Below are 12,074 nucleotides of genomic sequence, written 5' to 3'. Positions count from 1 at the left end.
AATGAGATCTGGTGCCCTCTTCTTGCCTTCAGGGATGCAGGCAGATAGAACACTGTATAAATAATAAATAAATAAATCTTTAAAAAAGTAAAATAAGATAAAATACAAAGTACATTCCATGGCCAGAGGAAGATTTGGAAGTATTGTAAGAGTGTGAATGGGCAGATAAAATAGGAAAGAAAAGCATTTTTTGAAAATACTGCTCAAAATACTAAAATTAGGAAAGTTTAGGCTGAAATCAGGCATGGCAACAGGCTAGAGTGGGCTAGAGTCTACAGGGAGCTGAGTGGGATGCGGTGGGGATTTGAAGTGATTCTACACTGTGCCCCATAGAACTGCTAATAAAACAGCTCATCAGTACAGTGTTCTCATTTGCTGTATAAAGCTTGGCCCTGGAACTGCAGAGATGGAGGGTTTAGCACGTATGTGGTACCCACTTTATCCTGTGTCTATTGCTTCTCACAGTATGAGTATGCAGCACACAATGTAATTCCTATGTTATAATTAAGGAAACTGAAGTAAAGACAAATTATCCAAACCGTAGAGCAGTGGCATTGATCTTCACGTTGATATTCCTATATGTATTGTTTACATACAAGCATCATGCCCCTGAAAACAATGCCTCTGAAAGTGTCTTAAAGCTGAATCACTAGTTTGTTCCACAGTAGTGAAGTGGTCACGATGTACAGGGCTCCAGAGTTAAACAACCTGGTCTTAAGGTCTTGTTCTGCCTCACTTCTGTAAGGGTAAACAAACACATGAGGGCTTTGTGCCTCAGTTCTTACCTGTAAAGTGAAACGATATTAAATACTTACCCCACTGGGTCACTATAAGAATTAAATTCTTTAGTATATGCAAAGTGTCTTGCCGTATATCTGGCACAGTGTTTAATTTTGACTGGTTTTAGCTCCAAAAATATTTGGGATTACCTGCCATAATTTAGGCACTGTTCAGGGAACAAGTGAAATTGTTTCAGAAAAAAGTCTTTCAATCAAGGATTACACTCATCCCTGCTGCAGGAAGACACTGGAGCCATGGAAACAGAAATGCTCTGGGTGAAGCAGCTTGAAGTGTGGCAGACAGTATGGTGCCTCAAATGACTTCAACAGGCCATATTCAAACATTGAATGTACAAATACATTAGGGAGAAAAGGAAAATACTGGTTACAGATGGGGTTAAAGATGCTGGTGAGCTAAGCTTCGATCAGGAAATGGGGATTGTTGGAGAGAAACCAGAATGATCACAATAGTCCTTGAAAGGGATCAGGGATGGCAAAGAAAGAACCAGAGAAACCCAGATATGAGAAGGACTTGGACTGGAACTTACTGTATTAGCTCCCTGGCAGGAGCCTGGCAGCCACAGATATGAAACAGGAACTTCTGGGGTGTGTGTAATCAATCAATGGTGGGACCTCTATGTTGGCAATCTGTGTTTTAGAGCAGAGGGAAAAGTCTCAGGAGACAGAAACTCTAACGTATGCTGGGTGAGTCTTTTGTACCTGGTACTGTCCTGATATTTCATGTCACTTCTCTTGACTGTTTCCTCACAACAAGCAACCAAGCACAGTGACCCCCTGCTTCCCATTTTACACATCGGGTGTTTAGACCTGAGTAAAGATGGTGGGTTCAAGTTGCTCAGTCGTCTGTGATTTTGTCTCAGCTTCATCTTCATTTCAGCTGTTTCTCCGTGTTAGTCACTGCTCTATTGCTGTGAAGAGACACCATGACCAAAGCAACTTAAAAAGAAAGAATTTATGGGGGGGTTGCTGACAGTTGAGGGTGAGTTCACCGCCATCATGGAGGGGAGCGTGATGGCAGACAGACAGGCATGGCACTGGAGCAGTAGCTGAAAGCTAACATCCTGATCCATAAGCTGGAGATAGAGAGAGCAAGACTGAGTCTGGTATGGCCTTTTGGAACCTCAAAGCCCACTCCTAATGACTCACCTTCTCCAGAAAGGCCACACCTACTCCTTCCCTCCACAGTTCCACAAAAGACCAGAACCTGAAGTTCTGAGGGCCTTTTTCATTCACACGGCCACACTTTCCTCCCCCAGTCACATCAGCAAACACTCTCTGTCCCCCCTGTGCTCCTTTCCCTGTCGCATCATCATCAGTCATGTAATCGCCTGTACATTTTGAGAAAGTGATTATGAGGCTGGATGACTGATTTCAAAAACAACAGGCTAATTATCTCCTTATGATGGATGAGACCCCAGGGAGCCAGAGAGCCGAGTCTGGCTGGAATGTTGGAGGGCAGTTTCACTGGTGGCTCCTTAGTGCTGCTTCTGACTCGGAAGGAATACCCAGGTGGTGAGGAAAGCAGGACGGTGGGTGAGCACACTTGTTTCTACCCATGTATGCAGAAGGCTTTGACGCTGTCTGTCTAGCCATTCTATCCTACTTGACTAGTTTCCAGTCAATAAGAGACCCTGTCCTGAGAAATGAGATAAGGAAGACCCAGGGTTGGCTTCTGGCTTTCACAAGCATGCTTATGAACATGCACACACTCCTGTACACACATACAGATGTACCCCTTCACACAAACTCATACATATACACAAGCACACAAGAAAACAGAGGAAGGGAAATTTAGAGACAGGCTTAGCACATACACACATCAGCCAGATGACTGCACACAAACTTTCCTGAAAGCTAGGCTCCAAGTTGGCCAGGCCAGTGTGACAGTTTAGAGGGGTCCACAGCCTGTTGTAAACAATCCAAAACCTCCATGTCCCACCCTCTGTTCTCACTGTCTTGGGGGCCTTAGCAGATCAGCTATTTACAAGAACCTCCTCCCGTTCATTATATTGAAATATTCTTTAACAAACAATAAAATGAGGATTAAGCTAGTAAGGGCTATGATGATGGGGAAATTTGGCCACTGCCCCATCTGTCTGTTCTGTTCTTGTGTGATGATTATGAGGGTTGAATGCTAATTCAGGTGTAGTACTTAACACATTGCTAAATACACAGGAAATGCTAGGTAAACTGTGGCTATTATCAATCATTGCAATGAGAAGAGTAATAACTGACAAGTTGCTGAAACTCTTGCCCTACTCCTAGGCTAGGGAAACCAACACAGAGAAAAACAAGTATGTACGTCCCCAAAGCACATGGAGAGCGGGGCATGAGCTACTGCTGTGAGCCCTCAGCCAGCCTCACACCACCAGTGGATGCTCTCTGTGGTTCAGTAACACACATTAAGCACAGCAGTTTGCGTGTTGCCCAAGAACAATGCCCAGTGTCTTTAAAGGCTTTTCTTGTATTTCAGACACCTTGATATGTCATTCTCAGTAATATCCCACAGCACCATGTGTAATGAGCATTCTTACCACCAGCTTTGTCCCAGAACCGCCCAAATAACACACAGAGACTCTATTAATTACAGTGCTGTTGGTCAGTGTCCAGGGCTTCTCATTGGCTAGTTCTGTCTTAAGTATTAACCCATGACTACTAACACATATATTCCTATAAGGACTTATCGTTCCAGGGACACCATCCTGATACGTCCTCTCTTTCCGGGATCACATGGTGACTCCTACTCTTTATGACATTTCCCAGAATCCTCCTCTACTCCTAGCCCCACCTATCTTGCTTCCTTATTGGCCAACCGTGCTTTATTTATCAACCAGTAAGACAAACATATACACAGAAGGACTTCCCCCATCAACCATGTTCTTGTTAAATAAGGTAAAATGGTCCCTACTGTAGATCCTGAGTCAGAGAAACATTGGGGAAGCACAGAGAAATTGGCCTGATGAATTTTCCTAAAGTTAAGTACTTGAAACCTATGGTCTTAACTTTCCCTTACCTTCTGCATTGCTAAGCAGTAGATAGTTGAACATTTTGTAAGTTTAACCCGAAGAAGCTCCAGGACAGAGAGCAGAAAGGACACAAGTCCCTTCCCAAGTAAACATGGGAAGCTGAGTGGAGAGTATGTGACTGTGCAGTGTAACCTCTGACAAACAGTTTCCACTCCACTAGCAGTCAGGACAGTCACCACAAAGGCCATAGAGTTCCCACAGCTCTATGTAGGTGATGAGCAGTGTGCACTGATGTTTTAATAGTGGTCATTTTCTGCCATCAGGAACTGGTAGAATTCTGAGATTTTGTTTTATTTCTTCAATCTCGGGTTTTACTTGTAGGAAAAGCAAGCTGAATAACATTGAAATTGGACACTAAAAGTGGTAGTAAAATTCTTGCTGCTTATCCATTTAGCCCAGTAAAGCCACAGGCTTTCATTTACCGCTTGAACAAATTAGTGCCACACTTTCAAGAGCACAGTACATCATATAGACATATACTTGTAGAAGCAGACACAGATTACAGAGAGGTAGATAACTTGTCTGAGGACACACAGCTGGCCCTTCCCAGTGATCTTGTTTCTATACCACAATCTTTAAGTGGAATTTTATAGGGTGATTTTGTTTTATTGGTAAAGAAAAATGAGGCTCTGGGAAAGCAATCTGACTAAGAGTATCAGGAGAAGAACTAACACTTTATGGGTTTTAGGAGTTTACATCTGAATCTATTTCATGACTTATTAAGAGAGTGTCTAGACAGTAGGAATAATATAATTTTAAGATACTAATAAAAACAACTTTTTCTGAGTGTTATGAAGGTAAGCAACTTAAGATGATAAAGTACAAGGAATAGATTCTAGCAGCCTGGAGCACCAACATTTACCAACCATAAGTATTAGCTAAGGTCTTAGTCTCTGTGTGTTTCTATTTTCTCTGTAAAAGAAAATAACAAAGAAGGATTTGCTGATACGGTGCCGAGTTTAATGTTCTGAAGTCTAGAATTCCGCATCCACCCTGGCTTCTGCACTGAGTATAAAAAGCATAGGTCGTCCAATGCTTTCCATATATATATCATACCAATGCTCTTGGCAAACAAGAAACAGAAAACCCAGTTTGGGGAGAGCTCCCAGAGAGGAGCCACACTAACAAACATTACTGTGGGGTTAGAAATGGAGGCAGCCACTGATTGGACTGATCCAATAGATGTGCTCACTCCTTCCATGGTCCCCTCATTCCAGTTTTGTTTTTAGATTAGCAATGGGCTGCCAGCTATAGTTTGGACCTTAAGTCCACTTCTTACCAAGTTCAAAGAGTGAGAAAAACAGCTTCTCCCAATGTTCTAATCAAGGGTCCTGAGACCACCTTTCATTTGGTTATAAGTCAATCCATGATTCATCAGCAACTTTGAACTCAAAAATAGTAGATTCTGGTTAACTCAAGTTACCAGAACCTATGTTTGAAATAAAGTTGAGGAATATAAGACATAAAAGTAGAGAATGACACTGCAAAAAACAGGAATGCTGCTAAGGCAGAAAAGCCAAGTAAGGTCTGCCTGATGATTGATATGTGATATATATAGTGTCTATCAACTGCAGTATCACCACTTACTCAGTGGTTGGTCTCATTGGCTGTAATAGCTCTTGATGTTCAGAGGTAGAGGCAAAGCAGACTGCATGAAAGTCCTAGTGAGCACTGTGTGTGATCTCTGTGTCTTGTCCATCAAGCCAAAACAGCTCTACAATGGATATTCTCTATGCTTAATATTAGTTCTAGCTTGACCTTAAACTCTGGACCAGTTGAATGGAGACCTCAGCTTTGTCAACAATATGACAGTCTTAGCCTCAAAAAGGAGTTTTAAAAAATCCTCCACCCAAAATCTAGAATCAATTAAAGAAGTTTCCTGCTTGCTTCTGTGGCAAGTTACCATAAGCCTACCAGTCCCACAAACCACACAGATTTATTATTATGTTAGTTTCAGAGGTTACAAGATTAATGTGACTGAGCAGGATTACATTACTGGAGGATCATTTCTTGCTTTTTCCATCTTATAGAGGACCACTGCATCCCTTGGGTAGTAAATGGCTCCTCTGGGACCTCTGGCTCTGTCATTCTTTTCTGACTGTCTTGTCTCTTCTGTCAAAGACTCCTGAGATGAAATGAACCCCCAAGCCACAATAATAATCCCTTTGGCTCTGAATCTTCCACTTAGTCACATCTGCAGTGTTCCTTTTGATGTGTAAGGTAACACAACTTCTATATATTGGGATATGGACATCTTTTCACAGTTGGGGATCCATTGTTCAATCTAGAAACAATGGGAAAGAAGAAAGCATAGTTCAAAATGTAATCTCTGTCACCATCACTACCACAGCCCCACAAGCTGGGGGCCTACAGAGCCCCCCAGCTGTTGTCAAGTGCTGCAATAGTAAATCCCAACTCCTAACTTTTCATTTTTTAATTGAAAATAGATTTTTCATCCAATATATTCTGATTATGATTTCCTCCCAACCCCCAGCTCCTCCCATTCCCTCCCCACTTCCCCACCCAACCAAATCCACAGTCTTTCCTTCTCCTTCTCTTCAGAATACAAACAGGTATCTTACATTTGGAAATTAGCCACATGCACATCACTTAAATGCACATAATTTTCTTTTCTATTGTACTACGAACATTATAAATCATTTTCTGAGTTTAACCTAAGTACAGTGCAGTTTCATCTATTTCTTTTCCTCAATGTAATTGGATTTTTTTTCTTCCAAGCTGACCCAGATTTAAGAATACTCACAGACTTTTAGCAGCACAGGTGTGGGATTTGCTTTGCCAGTGGCCAGCCTCTACCCTTGGATAATAAGCCTGTAGTTTCATTGAGTGAGGACCATTTGGTTTGTCATCTAAATTTGGAGAAAGACGAAAAGACGCATCCTGAGGTGTATTTGAAAGTTACAGACTCCTGCAACCTTATCATGGAAACATGCCCTGTGAGAGCAAATGACCCTTCTTTTGTGGTAGCTGGCACTGGAAGCTGGTAGTTTGACTCTTTAAAGGAAAGGTCTTGTGACAATGGTAGATGACCAGGGAGTTTTCCTGTAAGGGTCACATGTGGATGGCTTAGAGTTCTGAAATCAAAGAAGCAGGTTATAAAATGACTTGTGGGGACAGTAAACAACTGAATTACACGTCCAAATGATGCACGAAGCTGAGCTCTAATAGGAAGACACACTAACCTTTTTTCTGTGCAGAATCTATGACTGTATGACTAGTCCAAAAGTCTGGGAGTGATGAAGCCATTGTCTTTCTAAGTCTTTCTAAGCAATACAGTACATTAAGCATATTGCCATTCTGTGTTAGCTTGAATGATCATTTTAAATGTGGTATACAGGTCTTATATTTGAGAAAATTGCCAATTATACTAATTATAAAAATTAAATGAATTAGATTGTTAATAGTAATGATCTCATCAGGGAAATCGCAATTCACTTCCCTCGATGTTTTGTTGAACAATTTGCTTTATTTTGCTCATCACAAACAGAGGCTTAGTTATACATCTCCCTTTGTTCCTCTCTTCCTCTATTCCATTCTTCTTGGAATAGTATCACTATTTTCTAAAGGCTCCATGAGATGAACCATCAGGTGCACTTGGCAGCTCACTGTTGAAGTGATGAAAATCTGAAATCTGAACCATTCTGATGAAGACTTTATTATTTTATTTTACTTATTAAATTGCTCTTAATTCTTGACAATTCCATTCACATATACAATGAATATAATCATATTCACCCCATCTCCTTCTTCCTACTCCCCCTGAATATCCCCCCAACATGTCTCCCTACTAACTTCAAGTCTTTTTTCTAGAGGTTTATTTTATTTTTTATGATTTTTATGATTTTTATGCCTTTGTGTTGGTAATTGCACCTAAGTGCCAGTGCTCACAGAGGCCAGGAGTATCAGATACCACTACAGAGGGAGCTACAGGTGCTTCTGAGTCACCATGGGTACTAAGAACTGAACTCGGGTCCTGTACAAGAGCAGCAGGTGCTCTCAACTATTGTAACATCTCTCTGTAACTCCCCTCTTTTTCTATTTCTTGTCTGGTTTTTAGGAAGGGGTCTTGTTGTTTGGTTTTGTTTTTTAGATCACAAAGTTCAGCTAGTGCTGTCTGTAGGGGCATGAGCGTAGGGCCACCCACTGGAGCATAGGAAAATCACCAGTGGAAACACCCCCAAAAAAGAATGATTCTCCTTTCTCCAGCAGCAATCAACTGGCAATGGGTCTTCATTAAGGGGTGGGACCTGGAGCATATCTCCCCTATCTATGCCAGAGCTGAGGTGGTTTGATCTAGTGCAAATAACCACAGCTGTGGTTATAATGAATTATGATTCATGTTGGTGATGGCCATGTCATGTCATTATACTCCTCTTCATCCTCTAGCTCTTCTGCTCTTTATACCCCCCTCTCCTATGACATCTCCTGAACCATGGTGGAGGCCAGAGTATTTAATAAAAATATCCCATTTAGGGCTGAGCACTCTGTCTCTTCTTTTCAGCACTTTTAGCAGTTATTAATCTCTGCATTAACTGCTGCCCACTGCAAAAGGAAGCTCTCTGACCAAGGTGGAGCCACCCAGGTTTATAGGCATAAACATAAATATTTAGAAGCCAATTTGACAACATGCCCAAATACCTTACATATATTATTGAATTTCCTCAACTAAGGTCCTCTGAGCAATAATAGTGTTTTGAAAACGTTTCATAAAGACACGTAATCTTGGGCACCTAGCAAATCCTCATAAAGTAGCATTTGATTAAGAAGCTAATTTAGAAGTGGCACAACAGGAGATAAGTTGATTTTCAGTCAAGGACAGTCAGAAACATGTGCGTAACATATGTCCTGGCTCCTGGAAGCTAACTGATGCTACAATGAAACTCACACAGCTTATAGCCATGGTTTCTATTACTACTGAGACAACCTGATGGAGATATACTGATATTATGGTTGAAGAATTAAGTCCCCCACCCCCACCTCTAGCCTACCCATTCCTCATGTGTCCCATATGGGCTACAGAACCAGCCAAATATAGCCACACAGCTACTTTATAGCACAGGCCCGGTCCCTCCCTTTTCTGAAGATGACTGGTCTTAAACCCAAACTTAGCCCAATTAAGGGGAAATTTTTCAGAGTCCTTAAAGCTAGCAGGAAGCACTTTAGTGCCCTGAGAATAATGGTCAGAGCCCTTAACCTCCAATATTCAATTTTCAAAATAATCACTCTTGAATCCTCACTCTATTTTTCAATATAAGGAGTCCTACTCTCATGCACTCGCCATTAATCCATCCAGAAGCAATCAGCAAAATGCCCTCTAACTGTAGCTTGCTAGATGAAGAGCTTGGTTCAGTGGTCAGAGTCACACAGCCTGGTGTAGTGGGGTTCACCTGAGATGGAGGAAAATCTTTGCTTTCCAGGGATGCCCTTTGTTTCATAATAGACCCTGTCCATCCAGCAATGAATGTCAAAGCATTTGTTTGGCTGGATCTTTACATTCCTAAACATTACATATGGTCTTACAGATCTAACCCAGGCTATTTATGTCTGTCAGTGTTTACTTAGTTAGAAATTAAAACTGCAATATTTTATAATATTGCCAATTCATCTAAAAATAATATTATTATACAGCAGCATATTTAATAACGTATTTCCATAAAAACAACTGCATTTCTTCTACATTTTCTTTTGAAAAGAACTAAAGAAATAATTTGCTTTTTATAAATTTTTTATCTTAAAGGCAACTGGATTCTCATATTTCACAAAAAAAGGAGAAAATGGTCTCAAATAGAAATATAATTGAGATGGGGGAACAGGAAGTTGAGGGGGTGGGGGTAGAATAGGGGGAAGAGGGAATCATAGGATCGAAGACAGATCAGGCACCAGAGTGACCTCGAGTGATCTAAAGGTATAACATCAATTGGCAAGCTAAGCAATAGTGGAAGGACCACCTCGAATGCCCATTCCTGATAATGAACTTGATGTCTATAACTATCCGGGAGCCTTCATCCTGGGACTGATGGAAGCAGAGGCAAACACACAACTAAGCACTGAACTGAACCCAAGGAACCCAGTGACAGAGAGAGAGGAATGATGAGCAAATTGGCAAAGAATGGGCTGGCAAAACCAGCAGAGACAGCTGATCTGAACAGGGGAGTGCTCTTGGACCCCAGACCGACAGGGGGAGGCCAGAATGGGACTGATCTGGACCCCCAAATGTGAGTGTCAGTGAGAAGGCCTGGACAACCTATGGGGCTCTGAGCTGTGGATCAGTGTCTATCCCTGGTATACAATCTGTCTTCATGTGCCTATAGCACAAAGAGAGATGCTCTCTCAGCCTGGACTCTTAGGGGAGTGCCTTGACCCTACCAAGAGTAAAATGATAGACTCTAGACATCCCCTATGTGGAAGGATTTGGCAATAGGGTGGGAGGGAGGGTGGAAGGGGAGTGCGGGAGGAGGGGAGGGAGAGGGAACTGGGATTGACATGTAAAACAAGCTATTTAAAATTAAAAAAAGAAAAAAAAAGAAAAAAAATAAATAAATAAAAAAAGAAAAAAAAACAGCTAAACAATAAAAAAAAGAAATATAATTGAGACACAATAATTCTATAGCTTATTGGTATAGTTGTGGAGAGTCCTTCCTAATAACTGAATAGTAGATTATCAAAAGTTAGCTGATATGTGGAAATTCAAATAATTTAGTTTTATGCCTTATTACATAATTGACAGCTATCACAAGAGGGAGAGTCAATTTTCTTTTTTTCTTTAAATTAGAAACATACATGCTTCAAATGTCAATCCCAGTTCCCCCCCTTCTCCCTCCCAGTCCCACCCCCACCCCGTAGTCCCCAGCCCAATCCCCACACCTTTCACCAGGGAGGGTGAGGCCCTCCTTGGAGGGATCTCCAGAGTCTGTCATTTCATCCAGGGCAGGACCTAGCCCTTCCCCATGTCTCCAGGCTGAGAGAGCATCCCTCCATGTGGAATGGGCTCCTAAAGTTCATTTGTATGCCATGGTGAACACTAATCTACTAAGGCCCCAGAGATTTCTGAGACCTCCTCACTGACACTACATTCATGGAGTTTGGAGCAGTCCCCTGTTGGCCTCTTAGCCATCAGTCTGGGGTTCAAGAGCTCCCCCTTGTCCAGTAAGCTGTCTTTGTGGGTTTTACCAGCACAGTCTTGACCCCTTTGCTCATCACTCCTCTGTCACTGGGTTCCTGTGGGTCAGTTCAGTGTTTAGCTGTGAGTATCCGTCTCTGCTTCCATCAGTCACTGGATGAAGAAGGTTCTAGGATGTCATATAAGGAAGTCATCAACCTTATCATTAGGTATGTACTATCATTAATGTAATCTCTCCACTATTATTTAGTTTTCCAGTTGGTGTTATCCTTGTAGATCTATGGAAATCTCATTGGTGTCAGCTCTCTCCTCAAAGCTATAATGAGTTCAACTATTATGGTATCTCTCATCCTGGTCTCCTCTATTCTTACCCCTTCCTGCTCCCCCATGTCTTCTTCTCCCCTCTTCTTATCCCCCTCTCTTTTTCCTAGTTCCCTCTCCTCTCCCTCCATGTTCCCAATCTGCTAAGGAGATCTTGCTTCTTTCCACTTCTCTGAGGTATAATGCATATCTCTTGGGAATCTCCCTGTTTCCCAGACTCACTGGCCCTGGGATTGTAGGCTGACACTCCCCTGATCCATGTCTAAAATCCATATATGAGTGTGTACATAACATGTGTGTCTTTTTGTGACTGGGTTACCTCACTCAGGATGGTTTCTTCTAGTGCTGTCCATTTGCCTGCAAATTTCAAGATTCCATTGTTTTTTCTGCTGAGTGGTACTCCATTGTGTAAATGTACCATATTTTCTCTATCCACTCTTCAGTTGTGGGGCATCTAGGTTGCTTCCAGGATCTAGCTATTACAAATAATGCTGCTATGAACATAGTGGAACAGACATCCTTGTTGTATGAATGGACATCTTTTGGATATTTGCCTAAGAGTGGAGTTGCTGGGTCTTGTGGTAGGTTTATTCCCATTTTCCTGAGGAATCTCCACTGATTTCCAAAGTGGCTGAACAAGTTTGCACTCCCACCAGCAATGGACGAGTGTTCCCCTTTCTCCACATCCTCTCCAGCATAAGCTATCATTGGTGTTTTTGATTTTAGACATTCTGACAGGAGTAAGATGATATCTCAGGGTTGTTTTGATTTGCATTTCCCTAATGG

The 12,074-nt window shown here is 41.8% G+C and overlaps 1 protein-coding gene across 4 annotated transcripts in view; it reads left to right on the top strand.

Moving 5' to 3' along the window:
* The window catches only part of Ryr3 (ryanodine receptor 3), a 527,473-nt gene that overhangs the window by 353,926 nt on the left and 161,473 nt on the right, over nt 1-12,074 (top strand). The gene's annotated exons all lie outside the window — the stretch shown is intronic.

This window comes from Mesocricetus auratus, unplaced genomic scaffold, assembly GCF_017639785.1.
Source record: "Mesocricetus auratus isolate SY011 unplaced genomic scaffold, BCM_Maur_2.0 Super-Scaffold_100004, whole genome shotgun sequence".
In the NCBI taxonomy this organism is placed as follows: Eukaryota; Metazoa; Chordata; class Mammalia; order Rodentia; family Cricetidae; genus Mesocricetus; species Mesocricetus auratus.
The sequence above is the reverse complement of the archived record's forward strand: the minus strand, read 5'-3'. Positions and strand labels throughout refer to the sequence as shown.